General features: G+C 39.4%; 1 protein-coding gene across 1 annotated transcript in view; it reads left to right on the forward strand.

Annotated features, from left to right (window-relative positions):
• The window catches only part of HECW1 (HECT, C2 and WW domain containing E3 ubiquitin protein ligase 1), a 592,628-nt gene that overhangs the window by 234,741 nt on the left and 340,847 nt on the right, over positions 1-17,040 (forward strand). The gene's annotated exons all lie outside the window — the stretch shown is intronic.

The following is a 17,040-nucleotide window of genomic DNA, read 5'->3' on the forward strand; positions in this document are numbered from 1 at the left end:
TATGCAAAGCTCAGAGGTCCAAACACTCAGTCCCACCTTAAGTCATCTTTGAAGATGTGCAATGGCATGAAGCTCTAGGATTCTGGTGAGTACAGTTTGAGAAACTATTTCCTTAAGCTTGTTTTCAAACCAATGAATGTTACAGACCATAAATGTCAGAAGTCTGAGATCACACTCCTGCCCTGTTCTTGGAAGATGGACAGTATTTGGGGATTTTCATGTTTAAGTGAGCCCTAGTAAAGGAAATGTATGTCTAAAGATTTAGTGATAAGCAATTGTAGAAAAGTTGTGGGGTGCAAGGTTAACACACACACACACAAAATTCAATTATTTTTCTATATACCAGAAATGATCATGTAGAATTTGAAATTAAAAATGCAATACCATTTATATGGTTCTACCCAAATTTAAAACTTACTATAAGAAGGAAAATGGTGGAGGAGTAAATGGAAGTCACACTGACCTCCTCCCAGAAACAATCTGGAATAACAATGCAATTGTGGAGAAACCACCTGGAACAAACAACTGAGCAATAATCAGAGAGTAGCATATGACTTTGGACATACAGAACCAGCTTCAGCACAACCTGTCTGGTAAGGTGTGTGGTAGAGACTCAAGAGGGCTGGCTGGGCACCCGCAGGTGGCAGTGACAGCCAGATAATTAAGTGGCCAGTTGGATCTCCTGGAGAAGATTGGGGTCTAAACCCTAAGCTAGAACTCCCAGCCTAGAACACCAGAGCCCAAAAAGTACATGGATAACAACCAACAACAAAAAGCAGCATGGTTGCTCTCTGCCAGAGACACATGGTTGAGATGTAAGGGCCATTTAAAGGGCCAAGCCACGAACTTTCATTTGCAGCCATTTACTCAGGGCTCCAGCAAAGGTGGGGGCAGAGTGGGCTAGAGATGCCTGAGGACAGACTGGGGACAGAACCCTTGGGAAGAGAACTGAGAGAGTAGCTACAGGGATCCCTGTGCTGAGTCATCCCCCAGATGACAGCAGCCTTTGTGTTCAAGTAGACCACTCCCCTCTGTGTGGCAGTAGCCTGAAGGGAAACAATAGCCCTGACCCCAGGAGGGTATCTTCCCAGGCCATTTGGTGCTTAAGGTTTACTGCTGAGTCCTAGTGACAAGATGAGCAACTGAAGGAGAAATCCAGAAGCTGTAGATCATTGACAAAGGGGGAGGGGGGCAGAGTGGACAAGAGAGATGTGAGGAGAGACTGGGGACAAAGGCTGTAGATAGAGAATTGACAAGTGGTTGTCAATTCTCCTGGTTGGCTCAGCCAGGATTCAATGCTGAGCCAACCCCCATACACAGCAACTTTTCTGCTCACGAAGACCACTCCCCTTTAAGCAGCAGTAGCCTGAGGGGAAACAATAGCCCCCACACCAGGAGGGATTTGGCTCCACCCTAGGGTGCTGAAACCTGACTGTTGAGTGCAGAGTCACCAAATGAACAATTGAAGGAGAGAGCCAGTGTCAACAGATCACTGGAAATATCCAACAGGCTGCCTAAGGTCAGATGGGGTCAACATCTGACAACACCAGAGGCAGATCCAGAAAAATAAAGACAGTGGTAAATATAAGAGACTACCAAGACGAAAGCCATTGTAGTCTTCTTCATGATCTGTGATATTTTTTTCCTGCATAGCTTTATAACATTCATTCATTTCATGAGTTTCTGTATAAGTCACTATATTTTATACTACAGTGATTTTCAATTCACAAATTTTGCCCCTCCCTTCTCTTAGCTCATTTTACCTTCCTCTTTCCTTACAATATTTTTATTCCAATTTTGGTCTTCTGTCTAGCTGCAACTTGTTTCCATTCCACACTCTTACTATTTCTCCTGTGAACAGACACTCAAAATGAATTCTGTTGTCAAGAATCATTTCACATCCTTTTGCCTGACTCTTAAAATACCCATGTTCTCTCTATACCTTCAACAAATTTTGCTAATTGGTTGTGGGTAGGGTAGTTGTTGTTGCATTGTTTTTTCAATGCAACAGGGATCCCTAGAAGGTTATCTCTAGAGCTTCACTAATTCCGCACTTCAAATAACCAGTCTTACTGGACCCCTCTCCCATTCTTTTTTTTTTTTTGTCTCAAATTTTAATTCTGCTATCTTAGCCTGTTTTTTCCCTTTGTCTTTTTGGCCTTTCTTCTATTTCTCTTTCTTCCTTCCATTTTATTTTTCTTTCTTCTTTTCCTACACATCCCAAATTTTAATTAAATTAATTAAATTAATTTTAATTTTAATTTAGTTTCCCTCATTTAGTCTGGCTATCATCCTCACTCTTAGTAGTCCTTATCCTTCTACCATTACAAAATCACTTCCCATTCCTCCAAACATCTCTTAGGCTTTTCTTTGTTTCTTTTTCCTCCTCTCATTTTCATACCACCTATATTAATTTTAGCTCATTTTTTGGTAATAGTACTCCAGTGGTTCATTCTCTCTAATTTGGCTTCTACATTTTTATTATTTAATGTTTTTCTTTATTTTTTCTTTTTCTCTCTCACTTTATTTTTTCTATACTATTTTAATTAAAAATATACATTTTTCTAAGTTGAAGATTTTTATTTATTTATTTTTAGAGAGAGGGGAAAAGAAGTAGAAGACAGAGATAAACATCAATGTGTGGTTGCCTCTCCCTGTCCCCCACATGGGACCTGGCCTTCAATCCAGGCATGTACCCTGACTGGGAATTGAACCAGCAAAACTTTGATTCACAGGCTGGTGCTCAGTCCATTGAGCCACACCAGCCAGGGCTTAATTCCTGTTTAAACCTAATATTATATGCTTCCTTTCTCATACTCCACTCCACACTCTTCATTCCATTTCTTTATTCATGAGGTATACCTTACCTTCTCTCCTTTCATTCACCAACTTCCAACTCTTATTAGTGCTCCTCCCTCTACTCTATCAAAATCATTTCTCTTTCAGTAGGTCATCTCATAGCGACTCTCCTTTCTTATGATAGTCTTAATCTTGTAACACCTTTATCAATAATGGTTCATTTGCTATTAATACTGGGATTGTGTGGGGAGGTTATATTTACAGGTGTGGGTTTCTTTCCTGGGCTTTGTGCTTTTGTTCAGGCAGCACCTGCACAACAGCACACACAACATGGTGGGCATAGTGACCCTCAGTTAACCAGTGGCAGGGAAGGACCCATAAAAGAATGGCCAAAAAATAATCAAAACCCAATTACATCCAGAAAACCAGCATAAAATGCATAAAGGACATCCCAAGAACATCAAGTTCAGGTGATAAAGGAGAGTGCACCATAGAACCTCACAGGCCTACTGCCATAGATGTTCAAACCACAAAGTCAGAAAGAAAAACAAATCAATTTAGGAAATAGAAGCAAACAAGAAGAGTACCAAAAACAATGGGAAGATAAAGAAATAACACCCAATCAAAAAGAAAAGAGGAATCCTCAGGAAGAATGCTAAAAGAAATACAGGCAAGTCAACTATCAAATATTGAGTTCAAAATAGCGGTTATAGGAAACTCAATGAGCTCAGTGAAAATTACCAAAAACCACAGGAAAATTACAAGGAACTTACTGCAAACTATATCAGAATAAAAAAAAAGAATATAGAAACAATCAATAAGGATGAAGAAGAAATGAAGAATATAATTTCTTAATTGGAGAACACAGTAGAAGGAATCAAGAGAAGACTCAGTGAAGCAGAGGATTGAGTTAGTGAGCTGAAGGACAAAGTAGAAAAAAACTTCCATAAAGACCAAGAAAAGACTAACAAAGAATGACAAAGGGTTAAGGAAAATGTATAACAATATGAAACAGAATAATATCCATATACTAGAAATACCAGAAGGAGAAGAAGAGAAGCAAGGGATAGAAAACCTGTTTGAAAAAGTAACGATGGAAAACTTCCCTAATTTCATGAGAGAACAAGCCACACAAGTCCAGGAATGAGAGAGGGTCCCAATCAAGAGGAACCCAAAGGGGCTAACAGGAATACACATCATAAATACAATGGCAAAAATTAAGACAAAGAGAGAGTCTTAAAGGCAGCAAGGGAGAAACAGGAAGTAACATACAAGGGAGCCCCAATAAGGCTAGAAGCTGACTTCTCAACAGAAACATTACAAGCCAAAAAGGAATGGCAAGAAATATTCTAAGTAATGAAAAACAAAGGCCTGCAACTTAGACTATCCAGCAAGGATCTCAATTAAAATGGAAGGCCAAATAAGGGGCTTCCCAGACAAAATAAGGCTAAAAGAATACTCCTCCATGAATCCAGCACTGCAAGATATGCTAAAGGGACTGGTCTAAGAAGAGGAAGAAAAGCAATGAGAGCAAAAGGAACTAAGGTAGGTACAAAGGCAATGAAATGGCAATGAATAAGGACCTACCAATAATAACTTTAAATGTAAACTGAAATTATATTAAGCATCTTTTCAGATCACAAAAGCCTGAAATTAGAAACCAAACCCAAGGAAAGAACTCAAACTCATGGAGATTGAACAGAATGCTATTAAACCAGGGGTGTCAAACTCATTTTCACTGGGAATGACATCAGTATCATGGTTGCCTTCAAAGGGTCAAGTGCAATTTTAGGACTGTATAAATGTAACTATTCCTTAACACTTAAGCAAGAGCTTGGTGCTGCTGCAGGGTAGAAAGAAGGTTCTGGGCTGGATCAAACAAGGTGGAAGGCCAGATACAGTCTCTTGTTTACCTCCTGTGTATTAAACAATGAATGGGTTAAGAATGAGATCAAGGAAAATATCTAAAAGTTTGTGGGAAAAAATGAAAATGAACTCACAATAATCCAAAACTTATGGGACACAGCAAAGGGAATCCTGACAGGGAAGTTCATAGTGATACAGGCCTACCTAAAAAAGATTGAAACATTTCAAATAAAAGACCTAACCCTATGCCTACAAGAACTGTAGGAACAACAAGAAAGACAGCCAAGAGCAAGTAGAAGGAAGGAAATAACCAAGATCAGAGCAGAATTAAACAACATAGAGACAAAAGGAACAATTCTAAGGATCAATAAATCCATGAACTGGTTCTTTGAAAAGATAAACAAAATCAACAAGCATTTAAACAGACTCATCAAGAAGAAAACAGAGACAACCCAAATAAATGCAATATAAAATGAAAGAGGAGAAATTACAACTGACAACACAGAAATACAAAGGATTGTAATAAATTACTATGAAGAAATATATGCCAAGAAATTTGAAAACCAAGGTGAAATGGATAAATTTCTAGAAAAATATAATCTTCCAAAACTCAATGAAGAAGAAGCAGAAAGCCTGAAGAGACCAATAACAGCTAACAAAATCAAAGCAGTAATCAAAAAGCACCCAGCACACAAATGCCCTGGATTGAATGGTTTCACAGGAAAATTTTTAAAAACGTGTGAGGATGAACTAAGCCCCATCCAACCATAAAACTACTTAACCTAATAAGTGAATTTGGCAAAACAGCAGGATATAAAGTCAATGTTCAGAAATCAAAGGCATTTTTGTATACCAACGATGAAATATCAGAAACAGAAATCAGGAAAAATCCCCATTTGCTATAGCAACAAGAAAAATAAAGTACCTAGGAATAAAGCTAACTAAGGAGGTAAAAGACCTGTACCCAGAAAACTACACAACACTGAAGAAAAAAATTAAGGAAGGCACAGATAAATGGAAGTAGATACTATGTTCATGGATTGGAAGAATTGACATCCTTAAGATGTCCATACTACCCAAAGAATATATAGATTCAATACAATTCCTATTAAAACACCAATGACATATTTCACTGATATAGAATAAACACTTCAAAAATTTATATGGAACCATAAATGACCCAGTATGGCCTCAGCAATTTTCACAAAGAACAAAGTAGGTGGGATCACCATACCTGACATCAAACTATATTATAAGGCCACGGTAATCAAAACAGTCTGTTACTGGCATAAGAACAGACACATAATAAATGGAACAGAATAAAAAGCCCAGAAATAAACTTAAGTCTCTATGGTGAATTAATATTTGACAAAGGGGACAGAAGCATAAAGTGGAATAAAAATAGCCTCTGCAACAAATGGTGTTGGAAGATATGGATAGCTACATGCAAGAAGAAGAAGAAGAAGCAGAAGAAGAAGAAAGAAGAAGAAGAAGAAGAAGGAGGAGGAGGAGGAGGAGGAGGAGGAGAGGAGGAGGAGGAGAAGGAGAAGGAAGGAAGGAAGGAAGGAAGGAAGGAAGGAAGGAAGGAAGGAAGGAAGGAAGGAAGGAAGGAAGAAACTCGACCACAACGTACACCACACACACAAAAAAGCACAAAAACTCAAGATGGATAAAAGACTTAAATATAAGTGGGGATACCATTCAAGTCCTAGGGGAGAAGATAGGCAGGAAAAATCTCAGATATTCCTAGCAGTAATATTTTCACCAATATGTGCCCTTGAGCAATGGACATAAAGGAAAGAATAAACAAATGAGACTTTATCAAAATAAAAATCTTCTGCAGGGATAAAGAAAACATTAGAAAAATGAAAAGGGAACCAACTGTATGGGAAAATATATTTGCCAATGACATTTCAGACAAAGGATTGGTCTGCATAATATATAAAGAACTCACAGGACTCCACAACCAGAAGAGAAACAATCCAATTTAAAAAATCATCAAAATACCTGAACAGACACTTCTCCAAGGAGGATATACAGAGGGCCTAGAGACGTATGAAAGGAGTCTCAGCATCACTAGCCATCAGAGAGATTCAAGTTAAAACCGTGATAAGATACCATTTTACACCAGTCAGAATGGCCATCATAAACAAATCAACAAACAGGTAGTGCTGAAGAGGTTGTGGAGTAAAGGGAACCCTAGTGCACTGTTGGTGGGAATGAAAAATAGTGCAGCTTCTGTGGAAAACAGTATGGAATTTCCTCAGAAAACTAAAAATGGAATTGCCTTTGATGCAGAAATTCCACTGCTTGGATTATACCCTAAGAATCCTGAAACACTAATTCAAAAGAACCTATGCACCCCAATATTCTTAGCAGCACAATTTACAATATCCAAGTGTTAGAAGCAGACTAGGTGCTCATCTGTAAATGTGTAGATTAATAAAGTGTGGTACATTTGCACAATGGAATACTATGCAGTAGAAAGAAAGAAGGAGCTCCTACCCTTCACAACAACACGGATGGAACTGGAGAGCATTATGCTAAGTGAAGTAAACCAGGTGGTGATAAACAAATACCATATGATCTCAACTATAAGTGGAACCTAATTAACAAAACAAACAAGCAAGCAAAGTATAACTAGAGACATTGAAATTAAGAACAATCTGACAGTAACCAAAGGGGAGAGGAGAGGGAAATAATGTGGGAAAGAAGGGAAAAGGTCTTAAATGAACATGTATAAAGTACTCATGGACAAAGCCAAAGGGGTGTAGGATTTGGGGTGGGTGATGGGGGTGCGTAGGGCAGGGGAAAGTGGTAGTGGGTAAATGGAGGCAACTGTATTCAAACAGAAATAAAAATTTAAAAAATTTTGAAGGGAAAAAGTAACACTTACTATGAAGTTAGGGTTCAAGACAGTGTGGTATTCATGAAAGAATAGAAAAATAGATCAATGGAACTGAACGGAGAACCCAGAAATAGACAATCCATAGAGTCAACTGATCTTTGACAAATGAGCAAAGGGAACAAAAATAATCTTTTCAATAAATGGTGCTAGAACAACTAAACATTCACATGCAAAAAAATCTATACACAAACTTTATATCCTTCACAAAATATTACTGAAAGGGATAATAGACTTAAGTATAATATACAAAACTATAAAACTCCTAGAAGATAACCTAGAAGAAAATCTAGATGATCTTTATGTACCATGATGCCATTTTAGATACAGCACCAAAGATATGGTAGATGAAAGAAATAATTGCTACATGAAAGGAATAATATGGACTTCATTGAAATTAAACACTTCTGCTCTGTAAAAGACAATATGAAGAGAATGAGAAGATATACCACATTCTGGGAGAAGATATTCACAAAAGAGAAGAATCCAGGGTGCAAAGATCCAGCTTTCCAGTACCTTTCCCAGGAGTCCTCCTCCTCAGATCAGGTTGCTTAAGTGGCATCCACTCCCAGCAGCGTATTATTTGCTCATGCCAAGCAGACTTATCATACTGTGTGTTGCCCAAGACCCAGAACTACCCTGAGAGTATGTTGAATGATGAAGGCTCCCGTGGTTGTGGAGCCGCATTCCCACTTTCCCTGGGTGGAGCCCAGGACTACAGCAAGGAGAGTGAGGAGGAAGGAATATCTGATGACTTCACTTTCCCCTGGACTACCATTGTGCAACCTGACCCCCTCAGACCACAGGCATTTTACCTGCTTTGAGAAATGGCTGGTGAATCTAGGGCATTACATGTTTAGCCACAGACTAGACCTGTTCTACTTGGCACTGAGCTTCATGTTGGAAAGGCGTCTCAGTTCACATATGTGGATGATCCCACTGATAGCTGAGCCTTCATCCCACCTGTTAAGTCCTCCTTATTTTCTCCCCTGAGGCCATTCAGTGGGCAGCTGCCCTCACCTTCCAGACCCAACCCCCAGATGTACCTGCCCAGCTTCTACCCCCTCTTCACCAAGGACAGCCTTGTACCAAGCTGCCCTGCAGGCATCTCCAGTGTAGCAGTTGTCACAAGCCAGGCAGAATGCATGGGTGGGGCCAGACCATTATCTCACCACTGCCAGCAAACACCCATCTCTGTCCTTCAGCAAATGCCCTCCTTTAAAAGCCAGCAAGTCATCAATGTCAAAAGTGAAAGTTATTCCCTGGTCCCACAACTTTCAAATGGACCTGCATCTTGGAGTCCATTGGAAAAGTCAAATCCTTTAATTGCTAAGACTTCTCAGTCAAGACTAAAATAGCCTTGGGCATAGGGCTTCATGGGACAGTGAGGCCAAGAGTGAAGTGGGCAGGGCCCCTGGACTGTCAGGGTTCCCCTCATCAGCCCACCATGCAAATCAAGAATTCTCAGATAGAAACCCAGCCAAAGCCCTGCCAACCAATGGCCTCTCTGAAGAAGAGGTAGCCAAGAAGGTAAAAACATGTCTGCTTACTATTAGATAAGACCAAGCACTGCCAAGTCTGCCTTTCTGTTGAAGCAGCCTGCTCTGTGTGTTGCATGCAGCTGGGTCCTGGCCTTAGAGGAGAAGTGTTCTATAACAAAGTCAAAAGCCCATTATGAAAAAGTACCTGCCTACTACAATGGAGCTTCCAGAACCTCCTCCCCTCTGGATCCAGGTCCCATGCTGCTGCCACTTCTTATAACTTTATATTATTTTTTAAGGAAAAAAAGCAACAACTTCAAAATACCTCAAAAAGGACAGGCATCCAAAATATACAAATAACTCTTAAAACCCAATAATTTGAGAAAAGAAGTTGAAAAATGGTCCAAAGATATTAGAAGACACTTCGCCAAAGATGTACAGATGGCGAATAATCATATGAAAAGATACTCCACTTTATTCCTCATGAGGGAAATGCATATTAAAACAACAATGAGGTATCACCACATACCTGTTTAAATGGCCCAAATCCAGAAAACCGAAAATATAAAATGCTGACGGTTGTAGAGAAACAAGAACTATCATCCATTGCTGGTGGGAATGCAAAACAGCACAGACACTTTGGAAAACATTGTAGTTTGTTACATAATTAAACATACTCTTACATGTGATCTTTTCATCACACTCCTTGGAATTTACACAAATGGATTGAAAATTTAAGTTCATGCATATCTTACAGACAGATGTTTATTGCAGCTTCATTCATAATTGCCAAAACTTAGAAGTAATCAAGAAGTCCTTCAGGAGATGAATGTATAAGTAAACTGTTATAAATTCAGATAATGGAATATCATTTGATGTGAAAAAGAAATGAGCTATCAAGCCATGAAAAGACATGGAATGCATATTACTACGTGAAAAAAAAAACAATCTGAAGAAAAAAAAGCCAATCATGCATACAGCATGATTCTAACTATATCACATTCTGGAAAAGGTAAAACTATAGAGATAGTCAAAAGATCAGTGGTTACTAGGGGTTGAGAGAATAGAGATGAATATGCAGAGCACAGAGGAATTTTAGGACAGTGAAAAATACTGTGTGTCATACTCTACTGATAGATGCATGTCATCATACATTTGTGAAGACTAATAGAATGTACAACACCAAAAGTGAAAAACAATGTAAACTACAGACTTTAAAGAAAGAAGTAAAGTATTTGTTACTCATCTGTGATTATGATGCCTCAATGTAGACTCATCATCTGTAACAAGTACATGATTCTGGCATGGAATGTTGTTGATGGGAGAGGCTACCCATTTGTTGGGTAGGCAATCTATTAAAAATATCTAAACTTACTCAAACTTTGTTGTGAATCTACAGCTGCTCTAAAAGAAAAGTCGTTTTACCAAAAACAAAAACATTGACAACTTTAGCATGTGTCTGTCTAGGTTTAAAAAAATTTTTTAAAGAAATTAGACTTCTGGCCAAAATAGAGGTGCAGGTAGGTACACTTTGCCTCCTCAAACAACCAAAAGAAGGACAACAACACATTTGAAAAAACAAAAAAACAAACAAACACAGAAAACAGGACTCCCAGAAAAATCAAACTGTATAGAAATCCAACAACCAAGGAGTTAAAGAAGAAACATTCATTTAGACTGGTAGGAAGGGCAGAGATGGGCAGCTGGGTTGGAGAGGACTCACAGCAAGGCTGGGGAAGGCAAGGCAGCAACTAGTGGACCTGGTGGGTGAGGCAGTGGCTGGTGGACTGGGAGGTCCCACATTTGCATGTGGATAAACTGGGAGGAACAACTGGGGAGTAAGATAGACCACACAATACAGGCTTCCAATGAAGGGAAATAAAGCCTCAAAACCTGTGGCTATAAAAAACCTATGGGAATTGCATCAGTGGGAGAAACCCTCAGCCTCACAGAAGAGTTTCTTGGAGAGACCTGCAGGGTTCTAGAATGTATGCAAGCCCACCCACCAGGGAATCAGCAACAGAAGGGCCCAATTTGCTTGTGGTTACCACAGGAAGTGACTGAAAGTGGGCAGAGACCTGAGCAAGTGACATTGTTTCCTCTCAGACCCCTCTCCCACATACAGCACCACAAGGCAGTGACCTGGGTTGCCCTGCCCTGGCAAATACCTAACACTCCACCCCTTACAATGTAAAAGGTGCCCAAGACAAAATATATGGCCCAAATGAAAGAACAGATCAAAGCTCCAAATATAGAACTAAGTGATGAAGAGATAGACAAGCTATCAGATGCAGAGTTCAAAACACTGATAATCAGGTTGCTCACAGAAATGGTTGAGTGTGGTTGCGAAATAGAAGAAAAACTGATTGCTATGCAAAGTGAAATATGGGAAAAGTCAGGAACATGTATAAAGCACACATGGACAAAAGCAAAGGTTTTAGTTTGGGGTGAAAGGTAGGATCAAGGGTGAAAAGTGGGGATGATTGGAGTGGGGAAATGGTGGGGGTGGGAAGTGGAGACAATTGTACTTGAACAACAGTAAAAAATTAAAAATTAAAATACATATATAAAAAGAAAATTATTAGCTTGGCAGTTTGGCTGACATAGAATTGCAGGTTCAAAATAATCCAGAAGTATTGAGAATTTTGTTTTTATTTTGTACTTTAGAAATGTCACCAAGATATGTGTCTTCTTAGTGTTTTCTGTTTGATACTTGATGGAACTTTTCATAGTTTGAGACTCAGATCTCTCTAGCTCTTGAAAAACTTTTAAATTATGTCTTTACTTTTTCTTCACCTCTAATCTCTCTTTTCTCAGTCTGAACCTCTTATAAGTTTTAGATCTTGAAACTTACCACATTTTGTATCTCTGTGTTTTCAGTCTAACTTGTAGGGAATTTTTTAAAACATTTTTTAAAAGATTTTATTCATTTATTTTTAGAGAGGGAAGGGAGGGAGAAAGAGAGAGAGAGAGAGAGGGAGAGAAACATCAATGTGCGGTTGCTGGGGGTAATGGCCTGTAACCCAGGCATGTGCCTTAACTGGGAATCAAACCTGTGACACTTTGGTTCGCAGCCTGAGCTCAATCAACTGAACTACACCAGCCATGGCTGGAATTTTTTTTTACTATCTTCATATTTTTAATTCATAAGAATTATTTCTTTTGAGCCAATAGCTTCTTTTCCATAAAAATCTACTCTTAATTTATAAAAGCAAATATTTTAGCTTTCTGTAAGGATACAACCTAGAATTCCTTTGAAGTTTCCTTCTGTCTTCTACATTATCTTCATTTCCTCTACAATAAAATATATTGTTTTTTTTAACTTGTTTGTTTTCATACTCTTGGCTTGCCTCAGAGATGATCCATGATGGTCATTTCAGGTTTAAAAATTAAAATTAGGTTGGTTAATATAAAAAAAAGAAATTAAATACTTTTGTATGTTGGGGAAAAATGCTTAACAAGTCCTGAGTTGCTATCATTGTGTTCTTATTGAAAAGCTTGAGAAGTAACAATTATTACTAACTTCAAAAACAGAAGAAACCAGGAAAACTTCTCCACTAGCTGCGAGAAATGAAGAGAAATTTTAATTTTCACTCAGTGAAAATCTTAAAACCCAAGAATGACAGAATAGGCAGCATGGAACTGGGAGAGATGAAATCTCTATTAATTGGTTTCCATTTTGGCTCTGCCATGCAGACATAGGATCCTAATCCCACCAGGTGAAAGGAAAACAGCCCCAAACTAGGTTCAAAAAGCTACTTTATAAATTTGTTAGGAGTGGTTCATCTCCTATAGCTTCTTCCCATATCATTTTTCTTACAATCATTTCAAGGCAACATTGCCAGCAATTAAATTTCAGTAGAGATGGAAATTAGCAGTAAAGAAGCAAGCCTTAAATGGTCATGAAAATATAACATGCAGCAGTTGCAAATGTATTTGTGTTAATTCACTATGTCTATTTACAAAAAAAGAAAGTAAATACTATTTAAGGGTCATAATGAATGCCATGCCTCAAAAAAGGAAAGAAGATCAGCAAATCTTTCACTAAGCAAACCCACAAAGTATAACGATCTTGATAAAAATGTTGGTCATCTCCAACTGTAAAAGCAAAGATAAGGATTTCAACAGCAGAGTGTTGGATAACTACATTAGAGATGAATAAATACCAGAACTACATAATATTCATGGATAAAAGGCAGACATTTTGACTTGGATAATATGTGGAGAATAGGTTCTACCTCATAAAAAAAAATGTTGAGGAGAGACCTACAATGGCAGAAGACTAAGAGAAAGCTACATTAACATCCTCCCGGGACCAAACTGTAATTACAACTAAATTGTAGAGGAACCATCCTGAATAACCAACTGAACACTAGCTGGAGAGGAGCCTTAAAACTATGGAAAGACAGAATAAGCCACATCACCACAACAAGACTGGTAGGGAGTGCAGGGGAGACACAAGAGGGCTGGGTAGGCTCCCATGGAGGTTAGCTGAAGGGATATTTCAGAAGCCAGGAGGTGCCACCTGAGAAGTGTGGCTCTGAAATCCCAAGCTGGGTTCTACAGCCTATAGCACCAGAAATGGGAAAGGAATCCAAGTAACATGGCTGTGAAAAACAGCAGGGTTTGTGTCCACCGAGGAGAGACTGCTGGAGACACAGAAAGCCTCTCAAAGGGCCAATGTACAAAATTCCATTTGAAGCCACTTACCCTGGGCTCTAGCAGAGGGAGGACAGAGTGGACTAGAGACACTTGAGAGTATGAGGCAGATGGTTCTAGGGAGAAAAATGAAAGGAACAGTCACCAGCATCCCTGTGCTGAGTCATTTTCCATACTTTAGGAACCATCTTTCTCAGGCACAGCACTCCTCTCCAAATAGCATCAGCCCGATGGTCAGCAATAGCTGCATCCACAGGAATTACCCTGCCCTACCTTGTGCTGCTTATGTCCTGTTGCTGAGCAGTATAGTTGGAAGACTTTCACACTTTAAAGCTAACAGAAAGCCTGCAGACAGAGGCAGATTTCTGGGAGTTCAAAGATATCAGCTGACCCTTTCTTCGGCCTGATGCTGATAGCAGTCAGCCTTGGTGCACAGCCTCTTTTTGAAAATATCCAGGCCCAGTAGAGGGAGCCACAAGATGTGAATCATTGATAGCTCCAAACAGGTTGCCCAGGGACTGACAAAGGCAGGGTCTGAGTTAGGCCTGCATAAGAGTCTTGCAGATCTATATATTACATAGAAGCAAACACAAAATGGCAGTCAAAATCGGAAAACAATAACAAGTAACCAAAACAACAGTCCCCAAATGAAAGAACAAGATAATTCTCCAGAAGAACTAGATGAAATGGAGGCAAGAAACTTATCAGATACAGAGTTGAGAGTAATGATTATAAAGATAACCAATAGCATAAAAAAAGACATAACAACTGCAAAAAAAGAACCAATAAGAAATAAAGAATCCAATATCTGAAATAAATAATACACTGGAAGAAATAAACAGTAGGTTAAATGAAGCAAAGGATCAAATCAGTGATTTGAAAGAAAAAGTACACAAAAGAAAATCCAAGCAGAGCAGCAAAAAGAAAAAATAATTTTTAAAAATGAGGAGAGCTTAAGAAACCTTTGGGACGATATGAAGCATAACAACATCTGCCTAATGGGAATACCAGAAGGAGAAGATAGTGGGCAAGGGATCATGAAGCTTTTTGAAGAAATAAGAGAGAGGAAGATGGTGATGGTATAGGAGGGAGCAGATTCTACTTTCTCCTACACAAGGGAGAAAAACCTTGCTCATCTATGTAGGAACAAAACAAACAGCAAACAGTACCCCAGCATATGAAAATAAGAGACCAAAAATTGTAGCGGACACTGAAAAACCAGACAGTAAGGAGAGTGCTTCAGGCCAATAAGGTCTCAGGGACCAGCCTGGGAACCAGGGCGGCTGCAGCCCCAGGCCCAGCGCCTGCCACCAGGCCTGCCACAGAGTCCTTGGGAGAGAGCCAGGTCAACTGTGCCCTCCCTCCCTGGCCAACCAAGGTTTAAACAGCACTGGGAGAGGCCTAGTTGCCTAAAGTGGCAGAGAGGGGATCACCCGCAGAGTCTGTGGATGCTGGCTTGGGAGAGTTGAGAGTTCCACAGTGATGAGCACTGCGGATAATCATTGGTCTGGATGGAGAATTGGGCTGTACAGAGCCACAGACTTGAGTAGGAGCAATTTCCCAAAAAGAAAAACTGTTTGGGGAATACTCTGGCATCAGCTGCTGGGCTTCCTCTCCAACCAGCAGGGCGGCAATCCCGAGGTGGTGGAGAAGTTGGTTCAGAAGGCCCTGTGCACCTCCATACCATTAGGAAGGGTGCGCATGTGAGCCCACAGCACAGAGACAGCCTGACCTAGCAAGCGCATGCAGCACCCCAGTTCACAGCAGTAACCCTGGAGGAAAGAGCACTCTCAGGAAGACCTGAATCTGACATCCAAGGCTCTGGGGAGTCAGACTAGCTCTGCGGAGAGTGGGCACAAGACTGGCTGAGTGCAGAATGGGAAGAGAGAAAAGCCATACCAATCCCCCCTAAGCCAGCAAGACCAGAAAAACTGGTTTGTGGTTTGCCCAGTTTGAAACCAAGAAGAGGTTTTTTTTTTGTTGGGTTTTTTTTTTTGGTTTGTTTTGTACTTTTGGGGTGTTTTTTTTAGAAATCTTTTATTTTTAAAAATTATTGTCATTGTTTTATCTTTCAATACCTTTTTTCTCTCTTTTCTTCTTCCTTTCTTTCCAATTTTATCTCTCCTTCCTCCCTTCTTCTACCTTTTTTTTTGAATACTCACAAGTGAGACAAAAAAGAAAAAAAACCTGGAACTGTGAAAATACCACAGTTGGACCCAAAGAGGGGGCAACCCAACAGTTGAGACAGTGGAACAAAATTCACTTTGCTACTAAAGAGAACCTACAAATTATTGCATATTTGTATTATCTTTTTCTTTATTCCTACATCTTTTATTTTAATAGTATTTTTGTACTCCTTTCTGTATAGTCTTCATTGCTTAGCTGGTTATTTTGTATCATTTGACAGGTTTCCCCTTTTCTCTCTGACATAGTGTATTGCTAATTTACTGCCCTTCACTCCACTTTAGCACACTACTTAAGGTCCTGTACTCCCTATTCTTGTTATCCAGATCACATAGATTCGGTCGTATGATTCTTGCTCTAATATTATTGTAAATAATAGCTGTTTCATACAATTGTAAATACTTTACAACTCTGCTCCTGGATCTTAGCTCACTTCATAGTTTCCTGAACTCTATTGCTGTAGTAGTTAATTCTATTCTCTCACACACTAAACCTATTTACTATCCTTTACTCTCACCTTACCTGAAAATCTGACCTCCCACAACCTCCCCATGTTCTAGATCCAACTGACAATCCTTCCCTCCCTAACAAGAGTCTTATCTTCTTTCCATCCTTCCTAAATAGTGGCTAGTTGGGTGGAAGATCACAGTTAACACCATACATAGCCAAAGGACCTCCTATATCTTCTCTACTGGCTGCTAATGTAAACATCATAGAATACGCTCTTGCTGTCTTAAATCATTTTGCCTTCCCCCTCCAACTGATCACAAACAAACAGTAGGTGGAAGATGTGTACACCAGGATGCCTGAAGGAGACTGCACCACTGAATCTCACAAGTACTCTACCACAGAAATTCACCACATAAACCTAGGGAGCCAGAACAGGTCAATTTAAGAAACAGAGGCTAACAAGAAGACTCTGATGAAAATGGGAAGACAAAGAAACAATCCCCAAATGAAGGGAAAGGAGGAAGTCTCAAAAGAATGCCAAATGAAATAGAGGCAACTCAACTATCAGATACTGAGTTCAACGTAATGATTATCAGGAAGATCAATGAGCTCATAATGAGCTACCAGAAACTCCAGGGAAGCTTCAATCAACTCACTGAAAACTACATCAACATGAAAAATGAAAAGAAACTATCA

Source organism: Phyllostomus hastatus, unplaced genomic scaffold, assembly GCF_019186645.2.
Source record: "Phyllostomus hastatus isolate PE091 unplaced genomic scaffold, TTU_PhHast_1.1 phas_scaffold_78, whole genome shotgun sequence".
Lineage (NCBI taxonomy): Eukaryota > Metazoa > Chordata > Mammalia > Chiroptera > Phyllostomidae > Phyllostomus > Phyllostomus hastatus.